Source organism: Mirounga angustirostris, unplaced genomic scaffold (assembly GCF_029215605.1).
Source record: "Mirounga angustirostris isolate CCGP_5_RB_7025 unplaced genomic scaffold, mMirAng1.0.hap1 SCAF_2, whole genome shotgun sequence".
In the NCBI taxonomy this organism is placed as follows: Eukaryota; Metazoa; Chordata; class Mammalia; order Carnivora; family Phocidae; genus Mirounga; species Mirounga angustirostris.
In genome coordinates, this window is record NW_026991710.1 from 103,016,928 (window position 1) to 103,038,695 (window position 21,768).

At 40.0% G+C, this 21,768-nt stretch overlaps 1 long non-coding RNA gene across 2 annotated transcripts in view; it reads left to right on the forward strand.

Moving 5' to 3' along the window:
- The window catches only part of LOC123848260 (uncharacterized), a 319,093-nt gene that overhangs the window by 45,503 nt on the left and 251,822 nt on the right, over positions 1–21,768 (forward strand). The window contains exon 1 of one of the 2 annotated variants that reach the window (XR_010409534.1): positions 12,237–12,507. The exons of the other annotated variant lie outside the window; for it this stretch is intronic. This is a non-coding gene — a long non-coding RNA (uncharacterized LOC123848260). Of the gene's footprint in view, positions 1–12,236; positions 12,508–21,768 lie in introns of those variants that run through there. 2 annotated transcript variants of the gene reach the window in all.

Sequence of the window (21,768 nt, forward strand, 5' to 3'; positions counted from 1 at the left end):
TTGTTGATCCATCAGCACATCCTGTTAATTTTATCTTCAACTCCATCTACTTTTTGTCTCCACTACTACCATCCTAATCTAAGCTACCTTCTTTTTGTTTGTTTTGTTTTGGTCTGCAGTAATGCAAGAGCCTCCAAATTTATCTCCCTGATTCCAAACCGCAGAGCAGCCAGAGTGATTATTTCAAAATATGAATGAGATCGTAAGTTTGCAAGACTTGACAAAGGCATCTCACCACACTTGAAATAAAATTCAAACTCTTTCCCCAATTCTACACGGATTGTATTCTCTAGCTCATACCTGCCTCTGTAGCATCATCTCCCACTCCTTTCCTCTTCGCTGACTATACTCTGGCCAAACCACACTGACATTCTTTCTGCTCTGCAACTAGACAAGCTCCTTCCTGCTTACGGCTCTGGGGCTAGTCTCCCCTGTCTGTGGAATGTTCTTTCTCCGTGGCTCCTTAAATCTGGCTTCTTCCTGGTATTACTTTGAATTGTCACATCCTTACAAGAGGCCTTCTCTGACCCTCCAATTTAAATAGTTTTCCAATTGCATTTTATCACAGTCCCCTTTCTTGTGTTCATCACAGCGCACATCGCTACCTGATTACTCTTACTGATATATTTGTTTATCTGTCTCAAGCAGTAATATGTGAGCTGTACACGAGCAGGAACATGTCTTTCAGTTATCACTAATGATGATAATAGTAGCAGTGAAAGAATATAGCATCTATTATTGATTCTCCAAACTAGTCCCGTTCTAAGCCCTTTCCACGTATTAAGTCTTTAATCTTCATTGCAGTCTCCTGAGGCTGAGGCTGTTGTTACCCTCATTTTATAGTTGTAAGAACTGAGGCACAGAGAATTTCAGTGATGTGTGCAGGGTCACATGGCTATTAAATGGTAAAGGTGGGATTTGAACCCAAGCAAAGGGGCTTCTGGTGCCACACTGCTATGTGCTAGTCACAGGAGGTACAGATCCAAATAAGGCAGAGACATGCCTCTCAAATTCTCAATAGTTAGGAAGTTTGGGAAAATGAGAGAAATCACGACAAAGCATGATACATTTTCTATTACAGGTATGGGGGGGTGGCTAGGAAAGCAGATAAATGAGGCATCTTATTTATATTATACAAATCTTTTTATATTAAAATATATCAGTAAAACCTGAAATGTCTTCATTAGTATATGGTAGTCCCCTTTTCTGTGGTTTTGCTTTCTGTGGTTTCAGTTACCCCCAGATGACTGGGTCAGAAGCAGATGATCCTCCTTCTGACCTATCATCGGAAAGTCTCGGTCGGTGGAGCATGCAACTCTTGACCTCAGGGTTGCGAGGTCGAGTGCCACACCTCGGTGTAGAGGTTACTTGAAAATAAAACCTAAAAAAAAAAGTCAGTAGTAACCTCACGCTACATCAGAACACCCCCTTCGTTCACCTCACTTCATCTTATCACACAGGCATTTTGTCATGTCACATTATCTCAAGAAAGGCAAGTATAGTAAAATAAGATATTTTGAGAGAGAAACCACATTCACATAACTTATTGCAGTATATTGTTATAATTGTTCTCTTTTGTTATGAGTTAGTGTTAATCTCTTACTATGCCTGATTTATAAATTAAACTTTATCATAGGTATATATGTATAGGAAAAACAGTATACATACAGGGTTTTTATTACCTGTGGTTTCAGGCATCTGCTGGGAGTCTTGGAATGTATCCTCCTGCAGATAAGGGGGAACGACGGTATTAGTTGGGCCATCCACCTTTGCTTATATAGGTTATCTGGCATCATGCTTGTAGAAATGTAGAGTTGGGCAGATGAAACATTTTCAATATAAAACATACCATGTAACTGAAATCTGTCAGACTGGATTTTTTTCCTGAAATGATTCTGATATTGGTTGTCTATTCCTTTACTCTAATTAAGAGAGAGGTTGTTTCACAGGTGACAGGTGATGTGAGGGAACTAGAAGAAGGCGAACCCAACCATCGAGAGAAAACCATTATTTGCCTCCTTCGAAGAAATCACTTGAAGTAATGAGGAATAATTAATGTCAGTGCTTAGGATTATATGAAAGTTTGCTAAGATACCCAGTGCAGTTGTAATGGCCAGAAATGGCCGTTGGATCACAGGTATGCCAACTAGCCATCCCATGCCTCCCTGCATTTAGCAGTAAAATGAGGTTAACGGTACACATCAAGTAATAAATGAGACTACGATTACCACCAATAATGGCTAGTCTACTTTTAGTGCCAGAAGCTGATCTAAGGCCATTGCAGTTTACTTAATCTTCACAGCAAACCTGGTGAAGGAGGTATTATCCCCCGTTTACTGATAAGAAAGTTGAGGCCCAGAAAGGTTAAGTAATTTGCCTAATATCTCACCGCTACAAAGCATACATTTGAACTCAACTATAGGGTTGTGTAAATAAAACAAACAAATCATTGCCACTATTGAGTGGCTTCTATGGGCTGGCACTGGGCTAGGCACTTTAGTGTGTTATCTCATTCACTTCTCATAACTCTGTGAAGTAAATGTTGTACTCATACAACAGGTAAATAACCGAGACTCGGGATTATGGAATTTTCCCAAGGTTATGTAAGGTCAGGCCTGCCTGACTCCAAAGTCTGTACAAACTAGTAATTCATTAAACTCTTTAAACTGGCAAGTGGTGTACTGTTCTTTCTTCTCCATAATTGCCTCTCCCACTCTTATTCTTCTCCTCTGGTACTTTTGTCATTCTTTGTGCTTTCGTGATACATCGCTCCATGATGTGCATAATATAAAACCTGCTAACATTTTCTGAGCCCAGACAATGTGCTGGGCACGGTGTTAAATTGTTTGCTATTCATTACCTCATTTATTCCTCCTAGCGATCAAATATCACAGGTACCACTATGAGCACCATTTTATATATGAGGCAACTGAAGGTAATAGAGATACTGTAGGCAGCATTTTTCTGAAGCCTCTGGTGATGCAATATTCCTTCGAGAAAATGGAGCACTTTAAAGCCTCGTTGCATTTGCTTGCACTGAGAATAAATGAGCCAGATTAAAAATTCTTTCAGTTTTTGAGCATTAAAAAACATGCAATCCTATTTAAAACAGATCTTTTTTTTCCCTCTTGAAGCAGGGTGGTTTGGAACTGTCTTCTTTACAGTGTGTTTCTTGAAAAGTTGTATTGGACTAATCGGGTTAATTCTGGATGCTTCCTTTTGCCCTTGTCTCTCTGGCTCTCTGCTCTGTTCTCAGGACAGCCACCATTAGCTTGCATCTACTGAAGGCACCAGTGGAGGGGGGGCAGAGTGTTGGGTCTCTGGGAAACTCATTTGCATACTTCTTGTTACAAAGGCCGGACCACATCCTGGTTAAGACAATGTGCTGTCTGATAAACAGACTGCATCCCCCAGTGTCTGCCTGGAGCTCGGCCAGCCTGTGGTCCGCCTTTGTCACAAGGTGCTGTTTATTCTGCCTGGAAGTCCAAGGACAGGACAAACCAGCTAAATGAACCTTTTATTTCTCCCTTTCTCTGGCAGAAATTCCTTGGGTCAAAAATATTTATTAATATTAGATTAAAGGGGAGGCATCAGAATCCTCCAAAGAAGGTTCCCTAATGCTGTGGAAAATCTAGAAAAGGTTTTTATCTTCTTTTCTAGCTATGAATTCTTTGGGGAAACACGAAAACTTGGAAAATACAGTGTGAGGGCAATATAAAGATCAAGTTTGCCAAGATTTTGTGTTGATAAATATTTATTTCCACATCTGTTTTCTATGTGTTCCCTTTCTCTTTTCCTCCTCCCTTCCAACCCAACACACAGACAAAAGGAAGTGGAGGCTTAAACAATTAGCTGGCGACTGGAGAACATGTTTAGGAATCTGGATAATTGACTTCTAATTTCTCCATTCTTTCTACAGTTTGGTAAATTAAAAAACATTTTTGTGATGCACTCTCATTTATGGCAGTTAAGGTAAGGAATTTCTCTGTGCTGTTTTTTTTTTTTTTTAACTGCTTTTTCTTAACTGCCGTCAAAACAATTCAACATTTCCTGCTCTGCTGAAAGTATTTTCAAATGTAAACGTGGTACCTATTTTTAAGATATATTTTAACCACCACTTTTACTGGTGACTGTAATCACTGAAAAGAAAGCACTCAGTGGCACGGGAGGGAGTTGTTTTAATATTTTTAATCAATAATTCCTGTAAACACACTTTGTCTTGAGGGAATAGAGTACACCGCGATTTCCTTTCTGCATTGACAGAGGCCTCCTAAATAGATTACAGCCACTCATCTGTAGCTAATCCCACACGTGTAGTGAAGACTTCCTCCTGGACGCATTCGTGGAGGATGGTGCTAGAGATGCTGTGACGGAACAGTTTGAGAACCATGCCAGTCGGCATTTTGAAGGATTACTAACATTTCCAATAAGGCCTCTGAAGAGATTTCTGGCAGCTGAGGAACAATAACATGATAGAGATTGATTATTTTGAGGTTTTGAAGCTAAATACTAGCACATGGTAAATATTGGGGTTTATTGTGAAAATGAAAATTAAATCTCTGTGGAAAACCCTGTGAAGCATACCATGAGGGGGAGAAGTTATCTGAGCAGTATCAGCTTTCCTAAATTAGGAAGGATCCCAAACCTTTAGTGAATGTATTTTCCCCTTCCTTCCTCTTTCTCTTCCTTTCTTTCTTTCTTTCTTTTCTTTCTTTCTTTCTTTCTTTCTTTCTTTCTTTCTTTCTTTCTTTCTTTCTTTCTTTCTTTCTTTCTCTTTCTTTCTTTCTTTCTTTCTTTCTTTCTTTCTTTCTTTCTCTCTCTCTCTCTTTCTTTCTCTCTCCTTTTCTTTCTTCTTTCTCTCTCCCTTTCTTTCTTTTCTTTCTCTCTCCCTTTCTTTCTTTTCTTTCTCTCTCCCTTTCTTTCTTTCTTTCTTTCTTTCTTTCTTTCTTTCTTTCTTTCTTTCTTTCTTTTTCTTTATTTCTTCTCTTCTCCTCTTCTTCTCTTTTCTTTTTTCTTTCTTTCATCACACCAGTCCTGAAGATTCAAAGTCAGCAGCAATTAAGAACCTACCAAGGAGGGGGAGCCAACTTCTTTTCCAAAGAAGCAGTTGTAAAAAGAGCAGCCTTGATAAAGGGGGGCTGTGATAGTATTGTGAGGTGTTGAGTGGACATGTTTTCCTTTTTATTAGCTGTGTGGCTTTGGGCAAGTCACTTAACCTATCTGAGCCTAGTTTCCTCATCTGTAATAATATCTACCTTGCTGTATTTTGTTATAAGCATTAGATGTTGATAGCCTAACAATAATGTCTGGCAAAATAGTCATCCCTCAGCAAATAATACTTGTTTCCCTTCCTGTCTCCCTCTCTCATTCTCTTCCTTATTTTGCACTTGCTGTGTTAATAGACACTTGAGATTGAGTATGCCACTCTACTTCTCTGAGCCTCATTTCTAAAATGAGAAGTCAACGTTTCTAGGTTCCTCCTGGTTCTGAAGTAGTATAGTATCATGAAGTATGGAAGGAAATGGTTGTAGTCAACCATCAGGAGTGTTAATCAACAAAACCATGAGTTTTGTCTGCTAAGATGTGCAACTGTAAGAGGTGTTAAGACGGTGCCTCCGTTGTGCTGTTCAGAAGCATTTCCACATTGAATTTCACACAATCTTGGAGTCTGGCCATTTTCATACTCTTAGTATGTTTCTGGTATGGTTTTGCTCTGGAGGACCTTTATCATCATGGGGCTAAAGAGATCCCTGAAGGCAAGAAATAGGTTTTTTAATCTCTTTAATCCTGGTGTCCAACAGACTGCCTGGCAGATGGTAGGTTCTCAGTCAGCACTGTGGAATGAATAAATCCAGTTGATATCATTTATTGACCATCTACCCAAGCTAGGGGCCCTGTTAGAGCTTTATTGACATTATTGTATTTATTATGATATAAATCAAGCACAAATCAAGTAGCAGTTTTCCTCGTATACTTTGGAAAAGTAGATGTAAAAGGTTGTCCACTACTGAAATTTCTTCACTGTGCCTCTCCAGTTCTCTATTTTTCTGTATCCTCTGCCCCAGGCGACTTTGATGAAATGTGTCACACCATGCTTTATGATCTGATATTTAAAAGGACTATAGGCATTATAAAAAATAAATTCAAGGACTAGAGGCATTTAGAATGGGTGTGTCTTATTGGCTATCCAGTCCTACAACCTGATCTCCTCCACAAAGTGTTTTGCTTCCTGCTGGAGTTGTAGCTCAGCTGTTCTTATAGAATCCTATGTACTTTATGTTCTTGGCTTCCTCCAGGAGCCACAGCTATCTCTTGATTACCTGAGGGAGTTCATCCAGCACGGCTTACGGTTATTATCTGGCTCCCTGCCTCTTGGAGATTTGACAGTTCATGAGCATCTCTACCAGAAGGTAGGGAGAGGGAAAGCAAAAAAAAAAAAAAAAAAAAAAAAAAGCTGGAACTCAAACCAGTGCATTTTACTACTTGGTTACAGTTCTGGTAAATGACTAGACCAGAAGTGAAGGAAATTGAGGTTGTAGGATTTCCATCTCCAGTTGGCCCATTTCCCAAATGTTTTGCTGGCCAGTGTGTTTGAGGATAGGAAGTGGCTAGGGTGTGGTTTCAGACCTGGACCTTGACTCTCTCATCAGAAAAGATGGGATAAAGCCTATATGTCATTCCTCTGTTTGAAGAAGCGATGGACCAGACTTATACATATGATTATTGCTGGAACACCGCGTGTAGGGGTTGTCTGCCAACAGTGTGACTGTGTAAGGTAGAAGGTGGCACGACGGTTACTTGTGGTTGTTTTCATCCCAAGTTCTTTGGCATTCAGGGCATGGGACAAAAGTATATAGTTTTGGTTTGGCATTCTGTGACTATCCAGCTGGGTTATTTTCTTTCCTCCTCTTTTATGGGGTAGTTTAAGGTTTAGATTTTCTTTTTACCACAGAATCTAATTTAGTTGTGGCATTTTTAAAATTATTTTTTGTATATGTGCCCAGAGCTTTTTAGGTTATTGGTAAACTTTAAAAAAATACCACAGTGCTTGTAAACATATATAATTTAAGAACTAGTCATGACTGAAGCCTATGATATCCTTTGGAAAATTCTTAATTGGAAGCAATCTAATTAACAAGTTATTTTCTGGTTTCCTTCTTGCATGCTTTATTAATAATAATGCTATTAGTCAGATAGAATCTTTTTTCCTGTTAAGATTTAATTTTTCCCCATTCTTTTTCTTAGTTATTATAGAATAATCAATTTTATTGTAGTTATCTTTTATGAAAAACATGTTACACTTGTGATAACAAACAACTAACATGACAGAGGTGAGAATAGTTGGATTCTTGAAAGTCAGAGTTTTGCAGATGTTCTTTTATAATACGCTCAATGAAGATGAACTACAGGGAAACCTCATTAAACTACAACTGATTTATTCAAAAGAATTTTACAGTTTAAAGAATATGTTCTTCCCTGAGTTACTAGATACCCTATTTTTTAAAAAACAAAGCTATTGGATAACTCGCTTTGCTATTCAGAACTATTTTGTTTTTCCTGTCATTTGAATTCCAGGTTAGGACAATTTGATTCTTTTAGGTAATAAAGAGATTAATGTCTGAATGAAACACTGGTAGAATATACTGCCTATTTCTAACGGTGTGTTGGGCCACAGTGAACAAGAGTGGTTAGGCTGTGAAATTTTCGTATTCAGAAGATATGGTGATCTGATTCTTCCTTCTGGAACACGTCAAGGTCTAGGGAAGACAAGGTTGTTCTACTTAGGAAAGATGAGAGGTAGCTCAGTTCTACTTTGTAAGATGCACACGATGAACATCTTAAATAAATGCACCAGAACCACTGATTGCCCTTTTCCCCTTTTGGCATGGAAATTGATTTGAAGAATTTATTTAATTTATCTGGCATGGGAATTTATGTTAATGAAATAATATTTATTTACCCAATTATTTACCTTGATGCCGACTGATGGCTCAAAAATGAATTAATCTTGCAATATTTCTTGGAGCTACTTTATACCATTGCCCCGGAAACTGAGAACGTCTCAAGCCTTTAAGAAAGTTATACTTGATACAACAAAGCAACCCACAGCACCAGCATCATCATACTTTCTGAAATTCCTTCCTACAATGACAAAGAATTTCAAAGTAATTTTATTTCGTAGAGACTAAAATTATGTCTAAAACATGTATAGCAACTATTTATGATGTTATGGGAATTAATGAAATGCACAGGGACACAAATTATTTACAATGTGTATTTGCTCAGTATTTGTAATATGTAAACCTGGACTCAGTCTTGAGCACATGAGCTTCAGTAACTGCTAGGATGGGTATGTTTGTCCTATTAAAAGACTGTTTTCCCCAAGTATTGCTTCCTTGAAAAGGGACTTTGTTGGTGATTATATGGCTGTTGGATCAGAATGTGAACTATGTTTGATATACTGTGACCACCATTCTTTTAAATGCTTCTCTGCCCACGTTTATGTGTATCTATTTTGGGAAAGGAGGTAGTAGTAACAGGTTGTCATAAGTTACAACAGATGTTATCTATTTTCCACAGCAGTTGAGTATTGTTATCTTGGATGAATAGCTGAGGGAGTTGTAATACATCTAGCCTCTTCTCTTTGATCATTCTGCTCATGATGGTTGATACTTGTTATGAGATATCTTCTAAACTGGGGAAAGGCTTAATGACCTTTCATGGTTCTTAATTCAGCTCTTTCTATGTTGCTAAGTGGCCAAGGAGGAACTTCACTGTGTTGTCTAAAATTTTTAATTCTTAAAGTACTGCTAATAATACTAAGTTAGTAGTAAGTGATTTTAGAAAAAAAATACATTGGGAAAAATGAGTAGAGGTATTTGCAGAGTATTTTCTCCAACTCAAGATTTATGAATCCACATTGCAGGTTCTCAGGGAGTATTAAACAACATTGCATAATAATATGTACCTCCATCTAGTTTGGAACGCTAATGGAAGAAACTGATATTTACTGGGTACTGCTATTCACTAGGTACCTTCAAGGTCCTTGTATATACCAGTGTATTTGATCCCTTGAGGTGGTATTACTAACTCTATTTTAAAGATGAAGTCATTAAGATTTTTAAAGGTTAAACCAAATTTCCCAAGGTCAGTTAAGTAGTAAGTGCAAGCTAATCTTTTACGAAAATCCATGCCTTCTTGACTATACCACTAGTCTATTTTTCTAGAATTCCTGGGTCTTGGCTGCTAGTAAAATAGATAATATTTGTCCAATAGGTAGTATCCGATTTTGCAGATTCCCCTTGGACACAATTATAAAGCTGCATTCTCCCTAACACAGATATTTGCATACCCATTACCATCTACTTCTCCTCCACCAATCAGTGAACCTAGTCGTAGAATTCTTCCTTCATGTGCTGTATTACATTGATCTTCTCCTGTCTATTGCAAAGGCTAAATGCTATTCAAGCCCTTAAACCTTATGATTGGAATGGTTAATTGGTCCCTGTTGACTCTGGTCTACTCTGAGAGATGTGGCTAAATTAATATGCCGATCCACCATTTTCATTAAGTCATCTGATGTCTCCCAGTTGCCTGCAGATAAAACTCCTAAGGACGACATTCACCAATTTATATAAACTGTCCCCAGTCTGCCTTTTCTGAATCCCCTACCACTACCCCTCTATCTGGACCTGGATGCAGTGTTGCCACATGGTCTTCCTATACTTCCACCTGTGCATAGTGCTGTTTTTCCAACCCTTGCATTCTTAGCAAACTTGACCAGTTGAGCCCACAGCAGGTCCTAGTTCTCTGAAAGCTGCCCCTATTAGCTCTGAGGGGGGGTGATCTTTTCCACTTAGGCCAACCCCTTGCTAAACCAAGTGTTTGGCCACAACCACTTATAGCAAGGCATTATGAAAAGAGAACAGCTTTGAATACTGAGTCTTTTACTTACTGTGTGACCTTAGGAGTTCACTTCATATGTAAGACTCAGTTTCCTTAAATATAAAATGAGTATAGGTGTAACAATCCCCATTTGACCTACCATGGATGAGCTTCTTTTCTTATGACTCAGTGCCTTTAGTTGTAAAATAGAGATAATAAGAGTGTAGAACATAACGTGTGCAAATTTCCTGTGTATTAATTAGGATAAGTTAGGTTATGTTGCAGGAAAAGTCAACCCCAAATTGTTACTGCATTAAACCCAGAAAATTTTATTTCTTTCCCACACTACATGTCCATCTCAGGCTGGCAGAACTCTGTTTCACATTGTTCATATTCAAGGTTGCCAGAGCCTTCACTAACTGGAATGACACAGGTCACTGTGGCAGGAGGAAGGGGATGTAGTGAATCTTGTATTGGTTCTTTTTTTTTTTTTTGAGAGAGAGAGAGAGAGAGAGAAAGAGAGAGATCATGGTGTGGCAAAGGGGCAGAGGGAGAGAGAGAATGAATCTTAAGCCAGGCTCCTCCACCCAGTGCAGAGCCCAATGCAGGGCTTGATCCCATGACTGTGAGATCATGATCTGAGCCTAAATCAAGAGTTGGATGCTTAACCAACTGAGCCACCCAGACACCCCAATTGTGTGTTGGTTCTTAAAGCTTCTATTTGGAAGTGATGCCCATCACTTTGTCTCACATTTCATTAGCCAAAGCGAATCCAATGACCACAGCTAACTTCAAAGGGGCAGGGAAGAATGATCCTACCAAATGCTTGGAAGATTATAGCCCAGAAACATCAGAGAAAGGCACTAATGATGGCCATGCCATGCTTGTGTCATTGGGCAGTTTTCTTACGGTAGGGTACGTTTCAAGTTTTATCTGGCCTTCTATGGCCTAGGCTCCTTGGAGGCAGAGTGGGGATGTATTCTCTGTCCTCCTTTCCCCACAGCGATCAGAATAGATCCTCAGTAATAATTTACTGACTAGGTGATTAGAATACTACTCCAAGTGGCTTTTCCCCTGATGCTAGGGAGCAACATAGGTTTCAAGTCCCCGGATTTGCTTTGTACTAAGGAAAGTCTTAGGTAGAATTTACATAACACAAAACCAAGGTGAGGTCTTTGAAAAGACCTGCTGTCTTTGTCCCTGAGCCCATATGGGAATGTGAACTGTGAACTTGGTGACATTAAGAAAAGTGCTCCTTTTAAGCTTCACTTTTCCTTTTCTAAAGGACCAGAGCAAGAGGCTGGGGTTAATTTCTGATTAGTCTTAAGCAACAAGATATTAAATGGATCAGGAAGAGGTGAGTTTATCATATCAGACTTGGGCTTGCTCAGCCTCAGGAACACGCCTGAAGTCACCTTTCTAGGTCTGCAAGAAGGGCCATAGGAAAGATCTTTGGTGTTGAGAGATGAAATTTTCAGTTGAAAATCACCTGCTGGCTAGTCTAAAGTCATATGATTTGATTTTTCATTTCTAATCACATAAGACATTTATAGTAAAGTTAGTAAAAATAGACGGATAAAAAAGAAGAAAAAACACCATAAAAGGGAAAATTACCCAAATGAAAAACATCTTATTTCTCATCTTGAATTAATGTCTTTTAAACAAAACACCATATACTCTTTCATTGCTGTAGTGAATGTTTCTTACAACATTGATCAATTAACATACTGTGTTATAGTTTCTGTCACTACACTGTAAATTTACAGACAGCAAATTTACATCATAAGCTTGGCCTGATGTTTTCAAAGAAATTCCTTTTTATTAAACACATTTTAAACAATACATAACAACTGTCTTTCTCTGACTTAGAATTACACATCCCAGATGCAAGCATGGCTTTCTAAAAGTCACGAAAACAATCTTTAAGTAAGCAAAACGAAGTGGGTCACACGTAAGCGGTTCCATGAGTCAATGGCTTGATGTGCAACAGGGATGAGGGAGGCATTACTAAAAATTGAGATGCTCCGGAAGAAATGGGCAAAGGGACTCTTCTGTATTGTGGGGCTCTTGACAGAGTGCCAAAGTTGGAAAGTGAGTCACTCCTGCTGCGGTCAGAGCCATTCCAGGAGCCTATGAAACCGGAGTCCATGTTCCGGGCAACTACTACCTTTGATGCAGTTGATCAGGAACCTCAAACAGTAAGTCAGAGTGCTGTCTAGCCAGGGGGCAAATAAAGTGCTGGGGGGGTACATTCTGATCTGACCCCATTACCCTTTTCTCCCCTTGGCTGCCCTTGGATGAGAATGTCAGTGGGTAAATTATGTGATCTCTCCGGGGACACATAATTTGGACATAGCCCTACTCAGGCCAGGTCTCTTCCCTCCTGCTGACCAGCAGGAAGAGTGTGTTGGCTTTAACTCTTCAGTTGATTTTTTTCCTCTTCCCCTCAGTTGATTTTTTTTTTTTTAAGATTTTATTTATTCATCTGAGAGAGAGCACAAGCAGTGAGAGAGGCAGAGGGAGAGGGAGAAGCAGACTCCCTGCTGAACTGGGAGCCCAACACGGGGCTCGATCTCAGCACCTGGAGATAATGATCTGAGCTGAAGGCAGGTGCTTAACCACGTGAGTCACCCAGGCGCCCCTCAGTTGATTTTTTTTTTTTTTAAGATTTTATTTATGTATTTGACAGAGGGAGAGACAGTGGGGGAGGGAACACAAGCAGGGGGAGTGGGATTGGGAGAAGCAGATTTCCCACTGAGCAGGGAGCAAGACACAGGGCTCGACCCCAGGACCCTGAGATCATGACCTGAGCCGAGGGCAGACGCTTAACGACTGAGCCACCCAGGTGCCCCCTCAGTTGATCTTTTAAAAAGGACATAACCATGGCTGGTTTGGGGGTATCTAGTCTCACCAAATGGATGTCACAACTTGAGGCTGAATAAATCAACATAGAAATGGGATAGTAAATGAAATTAAAATGTAAACTAGGGGCCCCTGGATAACGAGACAACTTGCACCCATTTAATGCACTGTACGTTGGTGTCATTATTACTATATTATGATCTTCATTTCATAGGCAAGGAAATTGGGGCAAGCAGAGGTTGAGTCTTGCCCCAAATCGCATGAAAATGATGGCTAGGTTTCCTTGTATCTCCATATTACATGTTGAATGATCTATATATTCTTTCCTATAAATCCAAGCAATACCATTCCCTGCCTTTTCTCCTCCAGCCTTTCCCTCCTCCATGCCTGCTATTTTCACCTCCAAGCACTTGGTTTACCCACAGCACTCTGAATGTGCTGTGGCTATTAGTATCTGGACCCCTTTGGTTTTGCCTTCTCCCTTCTCAATCTCCCTTCTCTCTATTTGCTTAAATTCTATCTGTTTTCTCAAGATAGTCTCTGTTCCCAGTGCTCCTTGAAGCCTTCCCTGGGTTATCCAGCCCACGCAGATCTCTGTTATCCAAAAAGCTGCCTTGGCATCTGTTACATGTGGTACTTCTTTAATGCTTACCCAGTCCCCAGTAGTGGTAGTTATCTTTGTTTAAGTTTATGTGTTAAAGCCCAATCCAGACTGTGAGTTCCTTCAAGGAGGAACAGCAAGCTTCTGTGAGTACTGGGACTTTATCTCATACTTTATTATGTACTGTTCCTCCTGTAGAAACATACATAGCCTACTGTCCATTTTGTAACCTCTCAACGGAATGGCCATGTGATTAACATCATCCTTCATATTGACATGGTCCACGCAGGAAGCAATCAGATGAGATGCTAAATTGAGAACTTGAAGCTTGGGAAATATTTATCCTTGCTTAATTTTATTTAGTATTTCTTCAATAACTGAAAAGGATTTATAAATTTAATGACATATACCAAGCTTTATAACCCCTGTACTCTTTATTTTGTGCCATGTACTTTTAAGTGTCAGTAGACTGAAATCACAGACCAGAAAACCAAGCAAGATACACTGTTCTATTCCTTGAAGACAGGCTTCTCCCCTGGAGTTTAGCTCCTATTGAATGCTAACACTATGTCCATTTCATCAAAGCCTCCTTCAATCCTTTTTAGAGTCAAAATAAAGATCTGGATAACACCCAACTATCTGCAACTTAATCCTGTTGATTTCAAAACCCTTAGCACAAAAGGAAAATAAGACTGAGTAATTTTAAGGCACATGCATTCTGGGTATGTTTTCTCCGAAGATACAGGGTACTAGGTCTTAAAGGACTTAAGCCTGAAGTTTGTAACTTTGATAATAAAGGATGTTTTGTGTTTCAACGGCATCTGATGTTTAAGGATTAATCTATCTCTAAATCCATCTGCGGGAGACCCAGATGTGTTATATAGAGATGATTTGACTGCCTTTATGGCAGAAGCTGGACTTTTGCCTTAAATGGTACTCTTCAGAGACAAGAATCTTGAGTTTGGCAACATATATTGATAAAAATAAATGAATAATTTCTAAATCTCCACTTTCCTTCAGTCTGTGAAGACAGTCTTAATATTAGAGAATTGCCAAGCAGGCACATGATTACAAGATGCTGTGAGGATTTGAATGAAGTGATGCAGGGCGGCAAGAGGTAGGAACAGAGCCCGAAGAGACAGGACAGATAGAAGACATTTTTTGGAAGAATACAGAGAAAACCAGTTTTCTGAAATTAAAATGGCAGTCTGTTTTGTGAGGCAATAATAATGATGATGGTAATGATGATAATAAAATGTAGGGGTTCTAATTCAGGACAGCAGGAGAGAGGAGATTATAGTCTATTAAAACAAAGTCCTTTGATGTCTGCTGTGAGGAGGGATCCCAGAAATGGTTATTATTCACTTTTAAAATGAGTTATTGCTTTGAGTGTCCCTGATTTATTTTTTTATTTAGAGGTTGTTTATAAAGGTTATTGCCATTAAACCAGTTGCTTCCTGTGTAATCAGATCCCGTACATAGTGGGAGAAAACAAAAGACAATTGCATGTAACTGAAATTATTTTTTGAGCTCCTGAGAAGAGAAAGAAAAAAATAGAATAGATGTTGTGTACCAATTGCCCCAGTTCAACTCCCATCAACGATTTTGCTTTTTTAAATTAAAAATGAAATTACTAGGGGAGGGCCTTTTTTTTTTTTCCTCTTTAAAAAAACAAAAGGGAGGAAAAACTGAAAGCAGGGGCAGCTTTGTAGGGCTACTGGTGCCTGAGTAGAATTGCTAACTGGTTCTTCTCTCTTTGCTGGGCTGTCTGTATTCACTGTATCACAAGCTTGAAGCCAGACCTCATTTGACTGAGCCAAAAAATGGCCCTTTTGTTGCTGTTTTTTTCCCTAGTGTCATCTCTCATGGTTGCCTGGGCAACCAGTGTGTATCCTTTCAGCATAGGTTACTGGGCCCCAGGAAGGAAGTGCTCCAGCGCTGGCCTGCTATTTTTATAGAACCGTTACATAATACAATCTATTAAAGCTTCCTCTTGGTGTTTTATTGCACAAAGGGGAAATTAAGTTTGATGACTCCTAAATGTTGGATGGAGGATGTCAGGTGACTTGGATTGTTTGGCTCAGGTCACATAGCAACAATATTCCTATATGCAATTCAAGGAGAACCGATATACAATCATGCCCTTGGCAGTGTTTGCCTGCCTGCGGATCGCTGGAGGAAAGTGAGCTCTTAGCTGCTCAAGGGTGCAAGTTTTGTCCAACAGCACAAAGCTCCCTCTCTGGTAGGATGACAGCGGACAAGGAAACACTATTCACAGTTAAGGGCAAAGGGAATTTTAAAGGTGTAGCACATATGCTTTAAATAGGTGAGATGATCACTGGGAAACAGAATTGGATGGAAAGGCAGAGGACCAGGATTCTCTTCCCAGGACCACCACTGAGGCATTACACCGATGTGGTGCACTCTGCTGTCCCACCATGGTCTGGGTGGCCTCGGGGTAATTCCACAGTGGTCCAAGAAGGGGAGCATCTGGGGAGGGAGGGCAGCAGAGCTAAATGACTTTTTAGTGGAGACCACTAGAGGCCACAGAGTCTTTCTGCCTTGCCACACGACTCCAGGGGTTCTCTACTTGCCGTGGGAACCAATAGGGAATGCAAGTTCTTAGTACCTTTGATTCCCACCTTGCTTACCAGTGACAATTCACTACCGATCCGAATGAAAGAAGGTGCAGGTGTACAATGGGATCAGAAGCTCTGTCCTGGAACAGAAATTAATCCCTTTACCCTCAGGGGAGATGTATGGCCACAAGGGACCTGTGGTTGGGGTTCCCTGCGTTGCAGAGGATCTGAGCTGGCCACTCTCTTCTGTCTCTTCACAATCTCTCTCTGCTATTTTATTTCATGCCCAACACTTCAACTAAACCTGGAGGCCCCCCATTCTCAAATCTGCATCTCCGGCCTGATTTTCTTTGAGGCTCAGCTGTCCAGTATTCCCAGTGCCTGCTGGAGATCTTTCTCTGGTCGTCTGACTTTATCTCCAGCTCGACATGTCCAACAGGAAACACATTGATTTGTTTGCCCAACCCATGACCCTTGCTGACTCCCTGGTTTCCGTGAATAGCCGAATTCAGAGAATGCTAAATGTTGCTGATCATCTGGTCCAATCTTTCCATTTTGTAGATGAAGAAGATGAAGCTGAAGAGGTTAAATGATCCGTTCAAGGTCACCCAGAGAACTGAGACCAGAGGGAGGACCTCTTTATGATGGACCCCACTCCATTCCACTGGGCTTGATGTCTCTAAGAATTTTGAGCTCTCCTCCCTTACCCAGTCTTATCAAACCTTCTTTCTTGATCTCATAATCTAGTCTTTCCTGTTTCCACTCCTGCCATAATAATTGAGATCTTACTTGAATCAAAACCATACTATTTTAGTTTCTGGATTAGTTGCTGCCTTCAACTTCTACACTTTGAATCAATATTGCATTTTGCCTCTGAAATAATCTCACAACTCCATCATGTCCCTTTATTATGCAGATGATTTTGATTGTTTCTAACATATTAAAGTCTGAATAATCTGGCCCTCCCACCCCCAACTGGCCTTTCTAGCTTTATCATCCCTCCCAATCAGCGGCCCTCTGTTTGGCAAGGTTTCCTTTACTGGCCATTCCTTCTTGGTAGGTCAGAGATTCATGGACTGGTTTCCTTTTTTTAATGCTTTTGCTTCAGATAGGATGATTTCTGATGAAATATTCCCAGTCCTATTCTCTAGCGTTCCCAGAAAATAAAAAATGATATGGATAGAATGGTAAGGAATATCTCGTGCCAACCTTTAGTCAATCATTCAGAGCAGTTCATTGAGTATTTACATGACGCGCTAGCAGCAACGAGAAAGACATGGCCCCTGCTGTGTTGGAGTTTATTAAGTGCAGAAGGCAGGCATTACATAAAAATTACATAGCCATTAAATATATGATTACACAGAGAACTAATTTATCACAAATGTCTTAAGGGCTATGAAACATAAGGGCATGAGAGCAAATAATGGGGAGTGGGGGTGAGGGCGGCAGGAGGATGGGATTTAATACAGACTGGGAATTCAGAGAAGAATTTCCTGAGGAAGTGACATTTACACCAAAACAAGAAAAATAAGATAGGGTTGGAGAAGCAAGGGGAGTAGGTAAGGGAGGAGGAAAGGCCTATCCGGGTGGAGGGAACAGAGTGATGAAAGCCTCCAGAAAGCAGGGGTCTGGAAGTTTGGCAGCAACCGAGAGAAAGCTGTGATGCTGAGTCCCGAGACTGGGGGTAGGGCATGGGGAGCGAGTTCAAGTGTGTATACAAAAAGTTAAAAAAAAAGTTCCCTATGACAGCACCCCATCCCTTTGCAGGCTTTACAAGCTATAAGTCAGGTTCTTTTGATTTTAGGGGAACCCTTTCATCTGGTAAAATTCCTTCTCAGAGAAGTACACAAATAATTGTGTGTCAAAAATAATGTTTACTTTCTTTGTTTTAAAGATGTAATGATTTAGAGGACTGGGGATTGGGTTTGAGCTTTCCTCAAACCACTGGCTTCTGCAGTAAAGTTAAATTTATTATGGTTTCTTATCCTAGGAATTTGACCTTATTTTCCCTGCAGGAAGAAGTTTTGTTTTTGTTTTTGTTTTAATATATGTAAACTCAATCTCAATAAATAGCTGGTTCACTCTGGAATATCAGGCTAAGGGAACTTCTAGTTGTTTAACTTATGTCCATTCAAGTAAGAAAACATGGTCCCTTAGATAAGATGGTTAAAACAGTCTTCTATTTCTATAAATTCAGTTGAGTGACAGAAGAAAGCAAAAGATAGATGAAAGGTAGGGGTATAAAACTTGAAGATGTAATTTAACGTTCGTTTTCTTAAGAGCTCTGACCTAAAAAAACTACTCTATGTAGAAGGGGAAAATAATAGAGTTGGAATGATGTACGTGACTCTGTTCTATTAATGTAAACAGGAAGGATGGAGAACACTTTTTATTTTTTCTTTCCCTTTGGCAAGTGCCCAGCCCAGCTTCCTATGGGTGGAAATGGGCAATAAATTGTCGGGTATCCAGTGGCCTCTTTCGAGGCCTCTTGGCTCCTAGCACTGGCAAGGACATTACTCCCCTTTTCTTCTTATTTTTAGTGTTGATTTTTTTCTTTCTCAGGGTTGAGGGTAAGGCAGGGGCCTGTCATTATCAGGCAGTGAGGTGAACCACAGAGACTGGTTTCCCAAGAATCTGCACCCAACTGCCAACCTGGTGGGTCAGAGTCATCATCTTTACTACTGCGGGTGGTTTTCCTGTGAAAGTGAGACTTCCTTTAAATTAACACACACACACACACACACACACGAGTGGTGTGCACCCTCCCTGCTTCCCCTCTGCTAACTTGAGAAAATCTACCTCTTGTTGTTCTTATTCTCTTCTGCAAATAATCTCCTATGTCCTGAACTGCAAGCAAAGTGTTAAGCAATTTCTGAAGATGAGAAGTCATTACATATTTTCTTGTGTTTTATGGTGATTCACCAAATACTTTTCTGTGGCTTTGACTGAAGGTCAGGATTTCCTCTTCTATTAATGAGCAGGAAAAATAATCTATAGTTTTAAATAGGCTTTGGAATTCCTGAAAGAGAAATTGTTGCAATACTGGAGGTTTGGGCCAGACTAAGTTATTTGGGGGGCCAAAAAGAGAGAAACAAGGATAACAGTTTCCTAGTTGATGACAAGGATGACAACCTACCTTAATACAGGTTAGGTGTAATCAGTATATAGGGAGTTGCTATAAAGAAACACCCAAATTATGGTACAGTTAAAATTCTTTGTTCTCATTAGGAGCAAAAAACTTTGTCTTTGGGGGCACTTCGGCATTTGAAGAAGACATTTTTTTCCTTGGACAAATGAAACAGAATCCACCTGTCCATTTCTTTTCAAATGAAAATGCAATGGTCTCTGACTAGCCTAGGAGTGATAAACATGTTTTCCCATCCAGGTATAAACAAGATCATTTTATATTAAGGGATAGCATATTGTGCTTCTGCCTTCTAGTGGCCAGGAGGATGTTGCTTAACAGGTGTTTGGTGTTATGTTTTAAAATACCATGTTGGGGCACCTGGGTGGCTCAGTCGGTTAGGTGTCCAACTCTTGGTCTCGGCTCAGGTCATGATCTCAGGGTCCTGGGATCAAGCCCCGTATCAGGCTCCATGCTCAGCATGGAGTCCGTTTGGGATTCTCTCTCTCCCTCTGCCCCTCCCCCTGCTCACACACACTCTCTCTCTAAAATAAATAAATAAATATTTAAAAATAAAATAAAATAAAACATTGTCATTTGAGTCCCTCATGCTTTAAAAATGTATGCTTTCTTGTTAGAGAAACCGTAAAGTTACATCACTGAGTCCATACGGTGGTTTGGGGAGAAGGTGCTCATACTTGCTATCAGAACACTCAGTTTTATTTCATTTGTGATTGTCTCACTCTTGAGTGACATTATATACTATCTTGTCTGGCTACTTCTATTGTACGTGGCTAGTTAAGACAAATGAAAAAAAGAAAATGTTATAGAGTTTTTGCTTTATTGTCTCTTGGTAACATAAATAATTGCCTGAGATTGAAGACAAATTCCAAGACCAGCAACTAACATTCCAAAGCCTTTTACACTTTTACAAACCCCTTTCTGTTTTACAAATACTATGATTATCAGTCCTTTCGGGCATTAGCCAGCTAAAATGATGCAAGAATTCTAATCATCTTTAATTCTGTTATTAAGAATAAGTCTAAAGCTGTAGAAGTTCAGACCTGGAAGGTACTTTAAAGATCTTGTCCAATTTCTTATTACACAGATAAGGAAATAGAAAGGCGGAGTGCCTCGGAGGTTGTTATGTGGGCGTTATGTGGTTGTTATGTATACCAGGTTGCAGGCTAGTTGTCATATTGAGACCCATGTTGTACTATAATGTCTGCCTTGTATACAATCACAGAAGCCCGGCATTTAGCCAGGCATTTTATATACATAATGGTTTTGAGAAAGCATCAAGTTTAAATTCTTATACTACTGTGAACCTCTTAAAGCCTCATTTCTCTCATCTGTAAAATGGCAATAATGGTAGTCTGTACCTTTTAGGATTATTATGGAGATTAAATTAGATAACCTGTGTAAGGGATGCCTGGGTGGCTTGCTTGGTTAAGTGTCTGCCTTGGGCTCAGGTCATGATCCCAGGGTTCTGGGATCGAGACCCGCATCAGGTTCCTTGCTCAGCGGGGAGCCTGCCTCTCCCTCTTCCTGCCGCTCCCCCTGCTTGTGCTCTCTCTCTCTCTCTGACAAATAAAGAAATAAAATCTTTAAAAAAAAGATAATCTGTATAAAAATAGAACCTATAGTAAGTACTCTATAAATGTTAGTTATACTATTATTCTCAATTTCATAAGTCATTTAAAATCTGCCTTCAGCTCAGGTCATGATCCCAGGGTCCTGGAATCGAGCCCCGCCTCAGGCTCCCTGCTCTGTGGGAAGCTTGCTTCTCCCTCTCCCACTCCCCCTGTTTGTGTTCCCTCTCTTGCTGTGTCTCTCTGTCAAATAAATAAATAAAATCTTTAAAATTTTTAAACTGTTATGTTATAAATTCTAACTATCAAAGCTCAGAGCCTATTAGAAGTTCACCCCATTCATCTAATATGTTTATTAAATGTCTACCATGTGCAAGACACTGTGCCAGGTCTTTTGAGAAACAAAAGTATGAATACAAAATCCCTGCCCTATAAGGGTCTGTGTGTGTGTGTGTGGGGGGGGTACATGTGTATGACAGAATGTAAGCAACATGAGGTGGGGATATGAAATGGTAGAAATAAAGTTTGGTGATATGATATATTATCTTGCTCAGTGTCTGTCTTTTGGGGTACTGGCACATCATTTACTGTTTGACCTTTATGAGTTTCTCTTGAAGCAACTTCACTGAATTTTTACAACTTCCAATGGCTTCTTAAACTCTTGATCTTCTCCTAACAGAGGCTAATTCCACTACGTGCAGGAAGACTGTTAAGACTTTACTCCCCCCGCCCTCCGTCTGAACAGTCCGCAGATGTTTACATGCACACAGGAACGAGATTTCCTAGTGGACATCAGCAATCATAATGTTTCTGCGAACATGATTGCCTGAGGATAAGGACAGATTTTTCTAACTGAAAACTTCTATCAGAATTTTTTCTTAAAGTTTCTGAACCATGAAGTTACAGTGAGCAGAAATAGTCCTCCACCTGTGGACCCTTAGTTATCCACCAGTATTTCCATCCACTGTAGGGCAGTGATGATGACTCATTAGGCAAGAGCTCTCCTGTCTCATGTAAATAGATCCTGTGCTCTCACACTTTGCTCTTGGGTACTCTCTGCTGCGCTGTTATCTATCTCTTTTTCTTGCTGGTAATATACCTGGGTCTCTTTTGTCTTCAGGAAAG